The sequence below is a fragment of the Saccopteryx bilineata genome, chromosome 10 (assembly GCF_036850765.1).
Source record: "Saccopteryx bilineata isolate mSacBil1 chromosome 10, mSacBil1_pri_phased_curated, whole genome shotgun sequence".
Taxonomy (NCBI): domain Eukaryota; kingdom Metazoa; phylum Chordata; class Mammalia; order Chiroptera; family Emballonuridae; genus Saccopteryx; species Saccopteryx bilineata.
The window spans coordinates 16089169-16104178 of NC_089499.1; the positions used below are offsets into that span (position 1 = coordinate 16089169).

Sequence of the window (15010 nt, forward strand, 5' to 3'; positions counted from 1 at the left end):
TGGTATGCTAACGTGGGGCGCTGACTCACTCCCAGGCCTGTTGCGACTGGCCTGCTCGGGGCAGAGCCCGGCAAAGCCCAAAGCCCGGCAGAGCTGAGATGCAATCCTGACCTCTTTGGCAGACCCACTTGGGGACTCAAACTTGCAAAGAACTCCGAAATGGTTTAGATCAGGGGTCCCCAAACTTTTTACACAGGGGGCCAGTTCACTGTCCCGCAGACCGTTGAAGGGCCGGACTATAAAAAAAAAAACTATGAACAAATCCCTATGCACACTGCACATATCTTGTTTTAAAGTAAAAAAAAAAGGGAACAAATACAATATTTAAAATAAAGAACAAATAAATTTAAATCAACAAACTGACTAGTATTTCAATAGGAACTATGCTCCTCTCACTGACCACCAATGAAAGAAGTGCCCCTTCCGGAAGTGCAGCAGGGGGGGGGCGCGGATAAATGGCCTCAGGGGGCCGCATGTGGCCTTCGGGCAGTAGTTTGGGGACCCTGGGTTTAGATGTTCAAGTCACAGGGTGGGTTCTAATAACACCCCTCACAATGTTTCAGGTATTCTTTGTAGACTCTCCCTAAGATACTCCATTCCTAAACAGAAATTTTGATTTGGCCTTTATACCGGGTTGAAAAATTGCTGAGTGCTCAGAAGGAGGGCGGCAGGTCACGTCCACGTTCAACAGTTTCCACGAGGCCCTACAACACAGCATCGTTACAAAAATGAAGTAAATATCCTGAACCTTTCTTGGCCTGTGACTCAGTGTGGCCTTCTTGGGTGCCAGGGAACATGGAGAGAGCCTTGGGCATCAGCACACATTCCAAGTTCAAATCCAATGTTCACATCTGAGTCGCGGAGCCAGGACAGAGGAAATGTGAGTGGATGGCCGGGCACCGCTCCGAAGGTCCATGAGGGTGGGCATGCCCATTCCCAGAACCACGGCTCCGACAGCCTCTCCTGCACTCACGTCAGCAGTATTAAGAGACGTTCCTGACTTCAAATATTGTGAAATCTCACCCTACTCTGAGGACAGGCCCGCCCGGATCTGTCTCAGGTCAACAGGGAAGAAGATGCTTTACGCTATTAACCATTCCTCTGGAGTGGGAGGGGCACAGTGTTGACAATCCATCAGGCACACCTGGGGGTCTGGTACCCAATTATCTCTATTTGTGCATGTTTTGAAAATTTCCATCATAAAAAGATTACAGTATAACGTTTTCTCGGGGATGAAATAATCTTCAGACACAAAGACTATGCACCCAAATGGGGTTTCAGTCCAGATGGGAGGCACACTGATTTGCAGGTGATTGATTATTGTTTCCAGGGCGAATGTGTGAGATTTGAGAACCTCGGACTGGCTACAGCACCAAGAAAGAAAAGAAGGAAGGAAGGAAGGAAGGAAGGAAGGAAGGAAGGAAGGAAGGAAGGAAGGGAGGAAGGGAGGAAGGGAGGAAGGGAGGAAGGGAGGAAGGGAGGAAGGGAGGAAGGAAGGAAGGAAGGAAGGAAGGAAGGAAGGAAGGAAGGAAGGAAGGAAAGGAAGGAAAGGAAGGAAAAGGAAGGAAGGAAGGAAGGAAGGAAGGAAAGGAAGGAAAGGAAGGAAGGAAGGGTGAAAGAAAAGAGAGGAGAGGAGAGGAGAGGAGAGGAGAGGAGAAGAGAGGAGAGGAAGGGAAGAAAAAGAGAGAGAGAGAGAGAGAGAGATAAAGAGGGAGGAAAGGAGGGAGGGAGAAAAAGAAAGAAAGAAAAAGAAAGAAAGAAAGAAAGAAAGAAAGAAAGAAAGAAAGAAAGAAAGAAAGAAAGAAAGAAAGAAGAAAAAGAGAAATTGACCTGTGTCTACTTAAGCCTTTTCTCCCTAAGAGTCATGCCTGGCATTTTTTATTCAACACAGGCGTGGACATTGAGACACACGTGGCTAGTCTAGGGTATCATGATGTTCAGTTTTCCCCATTCTGGTAGACACAGGTCCGTTCCTCTTTAAGAAAAGACCGTTCTCTCTCTTGAGGAATCATTTTCAGCAGCTGAGAGCTGAGTCCCCAAAGTGGCACTCTATGCTGGGGCAGTCAGTCCACGTCCAATACCTGGTGGCGGTGGGAGGGAAGGCCTGGCCGTCTCAGCCTCAGCCGGACACCCCGAAGGCCCCTGCAGCTGCAGAGCGCACCACGGAGCTGCCAAGGCTGTCCTCATCCTCTGGCCTGAACTGTATCTGGCCTTCTCCTGCTGCCCGTTGTGGTGTTGCTGCCAAGGACGCTTGCTCCTTAGTAAACACCCTGCGCGCTAAACCCTGTCTCAGACTTCTCTTCCCAGAACCCTTCCATGGGACATCTCAGGACATCCCTTTGGAAGGTTGAAATTGCATTGCGTCGTTAAGAAAAGTCAGGTTAAAAAAAAAATCACTGTTTGGCCTAAAATCCTTATTCGCGCCTCTAAATCACCTTTTCTAACCCCTGACACCGCATTACTGATCCACACTCGGCAGTGTTTATAAAGGTATTAAAACTTGGGCATTCAATGTGCACTTGTACTCCATTCTACATTTTTGCCTTCCTGGTTCTTATGGGACACTACATATTAAATCTGGTCTATTAAAGAAAAAGAAATCCATTATTCTTCCCAAAGTTGTGAAGTCTCACCTCTACCTGAAATCTGATCCTACTGTTTATGTCTTACTCTCGGAGGTCACTATTAGGTTACAAAGTCCTCTAACCTCAAATCTAATGTACCACATGTCTACCAGGTACCTCTGAAAGTTACATCCTCAAATGTAATTTCCAAACCATCAGAGGCTAACATCATGCCTGGCACCTAGTAGGCATTCAAAGTATCACAAGACATAGCAGTTAATGCTTATAAAATGCTCAGCAACTTATACAAATTATATCATTTACTCACTCGCAATTACTCTGACTTAGACGTCACTGGTTCCATTATACAGATGGGATAACTGAGGTTCCATGGGGCCAAAAAACTTGGCCAATGTCACACAAATGAAAAGGCACCTACCATGCCTCAGTTTCACCCCAGCAAATATGTATTATTGCTGTTTACCTAAACTACTCCTTTGGGGAATAGGCAGGACATAATCAGAATGGAGTACTGTTTTTTAAATTTTCTATCTGGCCATAAGAAATTTGTAAGCATTATGGTTCTTCCGTGCTACTCTGTGCAGACCACATGCATTAGCACTTCAAATATTCTCATAAAGGAGCAGCCTAAACAATTTTTAATGGCAACTAACCTGCCTTTCCCCATGCCTGAGAGCCCAGGTGTGGCTCTCTCTTTCCAGACCTTTCTCCAGAGGTGGGACAGCAGGAATTAGAAAGAAGGGGTCAAGTTGTAGCCAGAGGCAAGGATGGTTTGCAGGGGCAAAGGAACAAATTACAGTGGGAATGTCCATTTAAGGCGCGTAGGCAGGGGGAGGGCGCAGAGACCGAGTGCAGACAGCCCGTTTCTGGAAGGATCGGACCCACGTCAGAAGCTGACGCAGAGAAGAAACACAGGTGTGATAGAGTGAGCGGTCGCCCGAGGGCTGGGCCCAGCATTTATTTATAGATGGCACTCTGCTCATTGTTCAGTGCATGAATATACCAGTCCCCTGTGTCCCCCTAGAGGAATGAAAAAGAACTATTTAATTGTGAATACGGTAGAAGAATCTTCCATAATTTAGAAGTGATAGTTTATGGTTATTTACTAAACCACCTCTTCACTGAACCCAGTCAAAAAAAGAGGGGGGGGACCACGTCAAAGTCCATAACCCGAGAATCCATAACCTGAGAATCCCCGAGCAGGGTGCCAGAAAGGCTTGTCAGGGCTAGCACACTGATCTGGCCTTTGGCATTGTGGCTCATGCTCTCCCTGTGCCAGTAGATGGTGCAATGCACACCTGTGACCCTTGTCACAAAACAGCTCTCTGATGTTTTTATTACAAGAACTTACATGAATCGTTACACATCCAGGCGTCATCCTGTACCCATGTGTTCCCTGACTAAGCTGCCCTGACTGGAATGGCACTTCCGGGATAAAGGAGATAGTCCCCCGTCAGATAGGACCACACCCAGCCACCTCCATTCTCCAAAGGATTCTTCCTTTGAAGAAATTCATTTGATAGCACATGGAGGATGACTGCTTTGAACCAACTAAATGAGATTCCAAAGTCACATCTTCTCTAACCAACTCTTGGTCTGCTCTTCCTGTCTGCTTACCTTGACCTCTATCAGGGTACACACTTCCATTTTAGCACTTATCATGGGATCCTGAAGTTAGCAAAGAGTCAGGTTGTTAGTTCCCCAAAGACAGAATTTATGCTTAGCTTCTCTCTGTGCCTCTAAGAACCTCCAGGCACATAATAGGAAGATAATAATAATAATTAAGCTTTTTTTTTTTTTTTGTATTTTTCTGAAGCTGGAAACAGGGAGAGACCGGGATCCACCCGGCACGCCTACCATAGGGGGGCACTCTGCCCACCAGGGGGCGATGCTCTGCCCCTCCGGGGCATCGCTCTGCCGCGACCAGAGCCACTCTAGCGCCTGGGGCAGAGGCCAAGGAGCCATCCCCAGCGCCCGGGCCATCTTTGCTCCAATGGAGCCTTGGCTGCGGGAGGGAAAGAGAGAGACAGAGAGGAAGGAGGGGGGGGGGGGGGTTGGAGAAGCAAATGGGCGCTTCTCCTATGTGCCCTGGCCGGGAATCGAACCCGGGTCCCTCTCACGCCAGGCCGACGCTCTACCGCTGAGCCAACCAGCCAGGGCCGATAATAATAATAATTTTTTAAAAGTTTCTAAAAAGGTCTTCCGATCACCTTAGCCAAGAAACGCGTACTAATTTTTCAATTACTTAAAATATTAAATATTTATATTATATTAATATTATCATGTTTTCGAAACCTGTTTATCAGGCTTATGCCTTAAGAACAGACTGACCCCATGTGTTGTGTCTCTATAAAGAGCAGAACTCAGGTCAGCAAACATTTTCCAGGCACACGCTGAAACTGACCACTTGATTAAAGAAGTCCTTCATCTGGGGAAACTGGATCTAGTTGAATAATGACTCACACCTGTGATTTCCAAAATAATTTCTCTGACTCTTCAATAAGTACTAATTGACTCATTGTCATTATTATTTTGAAAGGGTACCTCCAGCTGGCATTTACCCAGTGGTAAATCATTGTTTTAAGATCACACATAGCTGAAGATCAAAAGGACACAGGAATGCCAGATGGCTCTTCTTTTTACAAATCCTGGGGAGAAGATAGAATCATAAATACATTTTTGTAGATGAATGTTTTTCAGACTTTAGGTTCTGACCTGTGAGTAAACCAGAAAGTCAAATCACTAGTTGCAACTTAAATTTTTAAAATGAAATCAATAGAACAAACACAGAATGGAGTGGAATGAAATGGAGGAGAATAGAGTAGGTGGAAATGAGATAAAAATTGGAGTATATTACCCTCGGTAAGCTATGCCTTATTTTGTAAAATTGAACTTCATATATATGTGTGCAAGTGTTTGTGGGATGTATCAGTGCACCTGTATGTATGTATTAGGTACTTTAAAAAAAAATAAGTCCGTGTCAAAATAGTTGCTGGGATAGCATCATTTTTCCATAACTGTTGGAAGAATAATCGGAAAGATGTATATAATTCATGCCTTGATTACCAAAGTCAGCGAGAGAAAATACGGGAGGTGACAGGCTTCCTGCGGTGAAATGCAAACATTATTTATGAGATTCAAAGACCTTATCATTTAAATAGGAGGACTGATGCCGCCTATGAAGATAGAGCATCTCAGTTAAGACAAACAAATGATTATCTTGGACAACAGTGCAAACAAGACCCTAATTCATGGAGCTGCTAATTGCTCTTCCCAGCTGCAGGAGACTGGCCTGTATTCCGTCTCTCCCCATGCGTACTATGTGCAACATTTGTACAGTCGCCCTTGAAATTCATCCCAGTGCAAGTCCAACCGTACACACCAGAGCCTGGGGCGCCAAAGAGGGCTCAGTTCAGAAAGAACCTGTCTAAAAGGCAGCTACTTAAAGGCGTCCAGTCTGCATTTTACCGACCTATGTTTACCTCTAAGTTATGCTGCAATTAAACTCATACTTAATTGTCTCTATTTCCTCACAAAACTTACTGATATGTCACCAGAAAGAACTTTGAGAGCATGCATTGTAGCCAAAGAGAAATGGATATTTCATATCAGTTTTTTAAAGTTTTTTTAAAGATTGGTATTCAGATGATAATCATTTTTATAGTTGCTCATATTTAGTTTAACTTAAAACAGATATATTAACCCAGACTATAAAAAATGGCTAACATGCCTGTCCAGGTGGTGGCGCAGTAGATACAGCATCGGACTGGGATGCAGAGGACCCAGGTTAGAGACCCCGAGGTCACCAGCTTGAGCGCAGGCTCATCTGGTTTGAGCAAGGCTCACCAGCTAGAGCCCAAGGTCGCTGGCTTGAGCAAGGGGTCACTCAGTCTGCTGGAGTCCCCCAGTCAAGGCACATATGAGAAAGCAATCAATGAACAACTAAGGAACCACAACGAAGAATTGATGTTTCTCATCTCTCCCCCTTCCTGTCTATCTGACCCTATTTGTCCCTCTCTCTGACTCTCCCTGTCTCTGCCATAAAAAAAAAAAAAGGCTAACATGTTTTCATCTATAGTATTATGTGTCAGATGCCACAAGGAACACCCTACATATAGTGTAGAAACCTGAGGTTCAGAAAAACGGTCTTCTGCAAAAGCCCAAATGGCACAGATGTTATACAAATGTTGATCTTAAAAACCCATGCTCTGTCCACTGCCTCCCATAACATTATTTAATTTATGCATTTGGTGTGTGTTCTCAGAGCGGTGAATCAACACCCACACTTACAATCATGGTTAGTTATTCAAGAAAGATGCCAAATCAGTAATAATGACATCTTTTAATCACAAGAGAGTATCTTCTCTGCAATTCCTACCTAGAAACATGCAATTATTTTTCATCAGAAAAGTTGCGTTGGATGTCCCACTAAAATACAAACAGCAACAAAAAACCATACTCAATACTGATTCAGTAATAATCCTACAACTGAGAAGTGAATGAGCCACAGGAGACCCTGTTACTATAAAGTGGATGCATGACCTTTGGTCCCTGCTGGAATGTGACCCCATCTGGAGGAAGGACTGTGTGTAAAGTTCACGAGGTCTCACCTTGAAACCATGCTGGCATTCACGCTTGGAGATTTCTTTGAGAAACAGAGCAATTTCTTTTCTTTTATTTATTTATTATTATTATTATTTTTTACAGAGACAGAGAGAGAGAGAGTCAGAGAGAGGGATAGATAGGGACAGGCAGACAGGAGGGACAGACAGACAGGAACGGAGAGGGATGAGAAGATCAATCATCAGTTTTTTGTTGCGACACTTTAGTTGTTCATTGATTGTTTTCTCATATGTGCCTTGACCGCGGGCCTTCAGCAGATGGAGTAACCCCTTGCTCGAGCCAGTGACCTTGGGTCCAAGCTGGTGAGCTTTTGCTCAAACCAGTTGAGCCTGCGCTCAAGCTGGCGACCTTGGGGTCTTGAACCTGGGTCCTCTGCATCCCAGTCCGACGTTCTATCCACTGTGCCACTGCCTGGTCAGGCGAGGTAAAACATTTTTATTTATTTATATAAATTGATGGTTTTGCCTCACATAATTGTGCAAACCCAGTTACTCAGTATAACTAAAAGATAAGTATTATTCTGCTTTTATTAAACATTTTTAAAAATTATATTTATAGGACCATAAAATTATCATATAGCCAATATGCCTTGCATGGGTTGGGGACCTGTATAGCCCCATGAATTAACACATGTATTAGTTGGTCTAATCACTACAACATTCAGGCTACACACAATTACATCACCCCCCAAAAATGAATTAATGCCATCTTTCTACAATCACACCTCCCATTTGACACATCTCTGGGAAATCACTAATCTATTCGCTTATGTTGCAATGGTTTTATCATTTTGAGATGTTATATGAATGGGATCATACAGTCTGTGATGTTCTGAGATTGGCTTCTTTCACTCAGCATAATGCTCTTGAGACCCATCCAAACTGCTGCATGCATTAATAGTTGGATCCTTTTCATTGCTGAGTAATATTCCACAGTATGATCATACCATTGTTTACCCAGTCACCTAATGAAGGATATTTAGCTTGTTTCCACTTTAGGGCAATTGTAAATAAAGCTGTTATCAATCATTTTCTACATGTTTTTGTGGTCATAGTGCTCTAGTGCTCACCAATTTTTATATACAGTATAGGTTTTACTTGACGCTTAGAATAGTCAATCTTGTGGATTACAAATGTTCTCTATCTCCATAAAATTTAGAATCCTACACTGCAAGCTCTTAGAACACAACCTCGGGGGAAACTTGCATCCTCCCGTAATCACACACAACACAGGTTCCTAACTCTTTCTGTCCAGTGGAATGTGCACTCATCTCTTCTTTTAAGATGCTGTGTTTTAAAAATAATTTAATAATAATAATAATTTTTATATCAAAGTAAATGAACATTTATTCTGAGCCTTGTTTGTTTTCATATTTTAAAGTATTCCTGTGATATTTCAGAGTAGGAAACATCAACCATGCAAATTCTACATCGGACAAAGAGATCCTTGTTCTAGGTCCATAGTTCTCAGATTGTGGTACCCAGACCAGCAGCAGCAGTATCATGGGGAAACCTGTTAAAAATGCAGATACGTGGGCCTCGCTCCATGTGCACTGAGTCAGAAGGTTCCTCAATCTGTATCAAAATAAACCCTCTGGGTCATCTGTGATGCATGTGCTGGTTTAAGAACCACTGCTGGCCCTGGCCGGTTGGCTCAGTGGTAAAGCATTGAAGTCCCGGGTTCGATTCCCGGCCAGGGCACACAGGAGAGGCGCCCATCTGCTTCTCCACCCCTCCCCCCTCCTTCCTCTCTGTCTCTCTCTTCCCCTCCCGCAGCAGAGGCTCCATTGGAGCAAAGATGGCCCGGGCGCTGGGGATGGCTCCTTGGCCTCTGCCCCAGGCGCTAGAGTGGCTTTGGTCGTGGCAGAGCAATACCCCGGAGGGGCAGAGCATTGCCCCCTGGTGGGCAGAGCGTCGCCCCTGGTGGGTGTGCCGGGTGGATCCCGGTCGGGCGCATGCGGGAGTCTGACTGTCTCTCCCTGTTTCCAGCTTCAGAAAAATACAAAAAAAAAAAAAAAAAGAACCACTGCTTTTGCTTTAGGGGTGGGCCCTCTTGTGCAGTACAGAAGATGGAATGTCATAGTCTGAAACTTCCCTTAGAGATGACATTCTCACTCACACTCCCTTCTGTATTAGGATTCACGTAAGGAACGGGACGGCTCATTTGTGTTGAGAGATAAGCCCTAGATCACCCACTGATATTTATAAGACAGAGAGCCGAGTTCATTTTGGTCACTGGGGCAGAGCTGTGGAATCAAAACCTGACGGGCATAGAAATCCCTGACTCCTCATTTGAAACAACAAATTCATCTTCCCTCTGTTTCCATCCTGACACTTCATCAGGGCTGATGGGTAGGTGACAGGGGTAAACGCAAGCTTCCTCTTCTAATTGATTCTGTTCTGTAACCCTGTCCTCCGTGAGGTGTTGTTCATTCACAGTGAAGTAAGTGAATTCAGAAGAAAAATGTAGTAAAGCAGCTAGCTTAGATGACTGATTTCAAAATAATAATAGGGATTATTCTTTTTTACAGCATAACCAGGTTGTGAATTTATATGAAGAATATATGTGTAATACATATATTATATGTTTGTGTATATATATATATTTATTTATGAGTATATACACATATATATTTATCAGAGTAATCATTTAGATCCCCAACAATAAAATTGTAGGTAATCCCGTTTATCTAAGTAAAACGGATTAGCTAATTCGTATAATGAATTAGAGAGCTTAAGATACTTTAGAGTAATGCGTTCTCTGTATACACTGTAAAATAGATTGATATCAAACAAATCCCTATATTTACCAATAAATAGTATTTCTAAGATTTTCCATTTCTCCAGGTGAGCTGAATGGAGAAGCAAATAAAATAATGTTGATTGTTTGTTTGCTTCAGGTCACAGAATAGAAAACTAATAAATAATGATGAAAAACATTTAATTAGCACAGTCCCTAAACTTCCTCTGTCCAGCTATTTTAGCAAAGCCACTCTCTTTGAAAAATGATTAGTGAATAGATTTAATTTAATATTATCCCCCCCACTTAATTTTTGCTTCAAGGCAGGGCTGAAACTTCTGTTAACACCACCACTTCCTTTATCTGACAAAACCGCCTCCCTGAGGGGAGAAGGATAAAAAGGTCACTTTGATCCTGTACATCTGCCAAAAGCAACTGTCACCCTCTGGGCCAAACACATGAAAAGCACAGGCGGAGAATGAGCCAGGCGTGTTCCAGGTGTCTGGGCTCACTCGGTAGAAAACACATCGAGGACAAACAATCCAGGCAGGAAGCTCACACTGGCTATTTCTAATTCAGGTTTGCCAGAAAACAATTTCAGGGGGGAAACATAATAGTAAAAATAGATACTGTCACCCTCAATATCAGTAAGTTGCATAAATATGTGTTGGCAGGTGGGATGGAAGTAGGTTTATCTACCTGGCATTAGCTCTTCCCGGGTGGGACAGGAGGCAGAGTATAAATAACTAGTGTAGCTCTTTGTCCCCTCCGGACAGATAGACAGCTTTGAACACGAAGCTGAAGACTTGTGACTCAAACAGTAACTTCATAGCATTTTCAAAACAAATATTAATATATACTGAATTTTGTTAGGTTCCCGTGTTTTTTGTGGCTAAATAGTCCCTATAGGAAGGAGATAACAGCTCCACATGTGGCAAGTGTTTAACATGTGATAACTTCTGAAGGTCATAGTGTTGCCCGTGTATTTTAATGCGGCAACTGAAGCTCACAATGGTTAATTAACTTGGCCAGGCCACTGAGAGGCAGAAATGGAATTCAAACTTAAATCATCTTGACCTCAAGCCTATTGGCTTCTTAGGATACTAGGAGAAAGTGTGTCCCAAGGATAAGTGACCTCAGGAGCTGAAACTCCATCCTTGTCCCAAACGGCAGCCCCAAGCACAGATTTGAGACGCGTCCAGACAAAGGTCCACCCACTCTGAATCAGTTTCAAGAGTTAATTTCCGCCATGGCCCTTTGGTTACGGCCCCGCCGTGTATCCTTCCGCTCTCCTGATTCTCAATTTCTGATCCTGGTCTTCTGATGAGATCTAATTCTCTGTGCCTCATACGGCTTTTACCCATTACAGTGGAAATCATGTTACACAGAAGAAATAGAAGAAGGATGAAATAGACACCTTTCCTTTTCCTTAGACACAAATTTTGCCACAGCTGTGACCACAACTAAGAGCAAGCAGATCAGTGAAGATATCACCTGGGCACCCAAGTGAGTCCCTTTCTCATAAGAGGCAGTTCATAAGTATCAGTTAATATTTACATTGCAAAACAATAATACAAAATTATTTTTCCAAAAACAATGACCCCCCCCCCAGAACGATGATCAAAAATGATCCAGAGGTAAATTCAGAATAGAAGAATACCAATTTTTCCTTTGCACTGTCCCTGTGGCTTCAGCAAATAATACAGGCAGAGCTACAGTAGTCTTGAATCTCCATACCCATCAAAGATTTCACCTGAGTAAACAAGGCAATTCAGAGGGCAGAAGGAGCATGCCAAGTGAAAGGGTACCCGCAGAGCCCAACAAATCACACTAATGACTTAATCGATGCAGAAATAAATACAGAGTTGCCACACAAATGGCTACTCAGTAGCTTCCCTAAAAAGTTCAGAAAAGCATCACTTTCCTTTCACTTGGATTTTTCTTATGTTTATCAGCACATATCTTCACCAGGAGAACCCCATAGTTGACTATCAATTCAAAACATTAGGCAAGTTCACCAAAACCTTGAGTCAAGCATATCAGTCCTTTCAAACCTGCAGGTCTGAATCTATTTCATTGCCACCAATTACTTGACTAACAGTGCAAACCATTTGATCCCTGCAGAGGCCTGAGGATCTAATCTACAAATGACGACACACATGCTATCACCTCATCCTCTCTGAAAACATCCAAACCAATCTATTTTTCATAGCCAGGTCAAAGCAATGAGGGAATGTTTTGTGGTGATTTGAGAAAAAGTAATTTTAGAGCCTTCTTCTCTTGCTAGATGGGTTCCGTGAATCTCTGATTCTACAAATGGCCTTCGGTCGGATATAGCAGTTGCTTTTTTATCTGCCAAGTGTACAAATCACAAGTCCACCATTAACTTTATTTGAAATCATTTCTAGGTCTTAAAGTCCCAAACTGCTCCTGTGGAAAGGTGGTAAGATGAAACTTCCTACAGTTTTTCTAGACAAATCCAGGAGGCCTTGTTAACTTCCTTTGTAAATAAACATCAGAGCCATAAGCTCACCCCAAGTGAGTTGCCATTCGTAGATAATGAACTATGGTGTGGAATTTGGTGCACACACAGACTAATAAATCACTCCTGTACAGCTGTCTTTTTCAATGCTCCTACTGCCCATCCAAGCTTATAAAATATCAAACTCAACTATCCGGGCAGATGAGCACCTTCTAGAAAGTCATCTGGGCGTCAGGGGCCTGCAGATGGCCTGTCCTCACCGAACCCCTGGCTTGGAATGGCATATCACCTATGGTATGGTTGCGCTGAAAATGAACTCCAATTATGTGTGAAGAAAATACTCAAGAAAACAGCCACACTATGAAAGAAGCATGTCTCAAGATTGGGAGGGATCTAAAGGGGATGTTTTATGTATGTGAAGCCAATGGCATCAAGTCAAGGTTGTGATAAGGACAAGCCTAAGGACAAGCAAATAGAAAATACGAGCACCAGATAAAAATAAATTAATAATGCTAAGCACTGGGCTAAGCTCTTCAGCTTTGATTCTTACAACCGGCCCATTTTGGAAATGAGGAAGCTGACGTTTGGAAAGGTTAAGAAGTTTTACAAAGTTGCAGAGAGGGACTGAATTGTTTAACAATTATTCTCGGTAGGGCTTCCTTCTAATCATTTCAATTTTATTTTATAGCATTAGTCCTTATTTTCAAGGCTAAAACAGCAAAGTATAACCAAAATGTATAGAGAATGCAATATAAAACTGGTCCTTGAATATAATACCAAAACTGTCATTGAACCACAGACACTAAACTGGAAGAGAGTTCCGTGATCACCTGGTGCAATCCTGGTGCTTTATGAGTCGTTTCTAAAAGCAGGTTCTTCTGCAGAGTTTCGGGGTCAAGATATCGGGACTTAACTAGGTCTGGGACAATGTATCCAGATATCGCTCTGCTTCCAAAAACCTAAGTATTTATCTCTGCTGAAAGAAAGATCTGCATCCTTTAAAAAAAAAATCATCCTTCAGGTATCCAATAAATGAAATATTTTATTCCTCTGAAGTTTTCCTATAGCACTCTATGTAATCTCATCTCCTCATTACAGGCACATTTTTATAATCTATTAAGGACTTTTATAATGTTCTGAAACTATTTTCATTTCTTTTTTTCAAACACACAAACCTCAAAAAACTCAAAAAATAATTTGCCTTTAGAAAAGCCTTTTTAATTCTAAATAGATATTTTCATATGATCTGAGATGAACTTGAACCTTGCTTGCAGTTCAGAATCCAAGTTCAACTTGAATCAGTGGCTTGCCACTCTAGTAATATTGATAATGGATTATTTTATAAGATCAAAAAAGAATATAGTGCCTCATCCCAATTCCATATACATCCTCCTAATAATTGACTTCTTTCTCTTGGTAGAGAGCTTCCCATCTGACAGTCTTAGTTTCTGGTCTAATCACCATGAGAACGTTCCCCCAGTGACTTACCAATGGTGCTCATTCTTCCTTGTTTGTTTTTTTTGGAAACAATATGGTTTCTACCCTTGAGACAACTCCTATGGATTTTCCTAATTAACTTTCCCAGTAAAGAAATGTTTTCTACTTTGTCAACATTACCTTCTATTGCTTTATCATCCAAGATATTGTCCATCTATTATGTTGGAGTTTCCTCATATTCATTCAACTCATTGTTCAAACTTTTAAAATGTATTTATCTTTCCCAAATGCCTATAAAATCTTATATAGCCCATTTCCCAAATATGTAGCACGGCACGTAGAAAACCCCTGATAAATATTTGAAAACCAAGGATGAACAAAAGAAGAAATCATCATGATCTCTGATACAAAGACAGGTCACATAAGAACTCAGCTCTCCTCGATTCAGGGTGCACAGAAATCCTCCCACTTTGACATAGTGTGGTCCAACATACATTTTCTGACTTCCTGATGGGAAGATCAGCTGGGTCAGAATCTATTATTTTTGACCTATTCCTAAAGTCTGCCACAGTCACAGAGAAGAAAAAGAATGTGCTCCTCATCTCTCTAAGTCAAGTTGCCAGGTTTTGAGTTTCCTTGGGAAGTGGACAGGTGAATAGAAGTTCATTCCATCAGAACCACACTTAGCATATCTTCAAATGTAGAAGATAATGAAGAAAGTGAACTTATTCTCCCCTGGGTCAGCTGCATTCCTTCCTCTTGGATTGTTTTTATAGAGAGGGGTAAAATATTAACCCAGTTGTCAGTGATCCTGAGGGGAGGGGACTATGGTTTGTCATTTAACCCTACTTGATCCTATTGCTCTTCCCATGCAGCAGGAGGAGCAGGGGGCACTCTTTCATAGCTTGGTGGGAACTGATTCACTTAAGACAGGAAGAGGGGTCTGGAATTCTCCAATTTGTCAGTATCCTTTTCCTCCTCCCTCCCTCACCCCTGCCTGCTAATCCAGCTGCCTACTTGCCCAGACCTCTAGAGGAGTGAATTATTTCCCCACATCCTGGGTCACCTTCACCATGGTTAATATCTCCAAAGTCCATATCTGCACTATATATAGGAAACACAAGTTGTCTTTAGCTCTGTGTAC

General features: G+C 42.5%; 1 protein-coding gene across 1 annotated transcript in view; it reads right to left on the bottom strand.

The window, feature by feature from the left end:
- The window catches only part of ARPP21 (cAMP regulated phosphoprotein 21), a 138234-nt gene extending 134887 nt beyond the window's left edge, over positions 1-3347 (bottom strand). The window contains 1 exon segment of the mRNA XM_066244858.1: positions 3239-3347. The gene's annotated coding sequence lies outside the window, so the exon portion shown is untranslated.
- Between the last annotated feature and the right edge of the window lie 11663 nt (positions 3348-15010).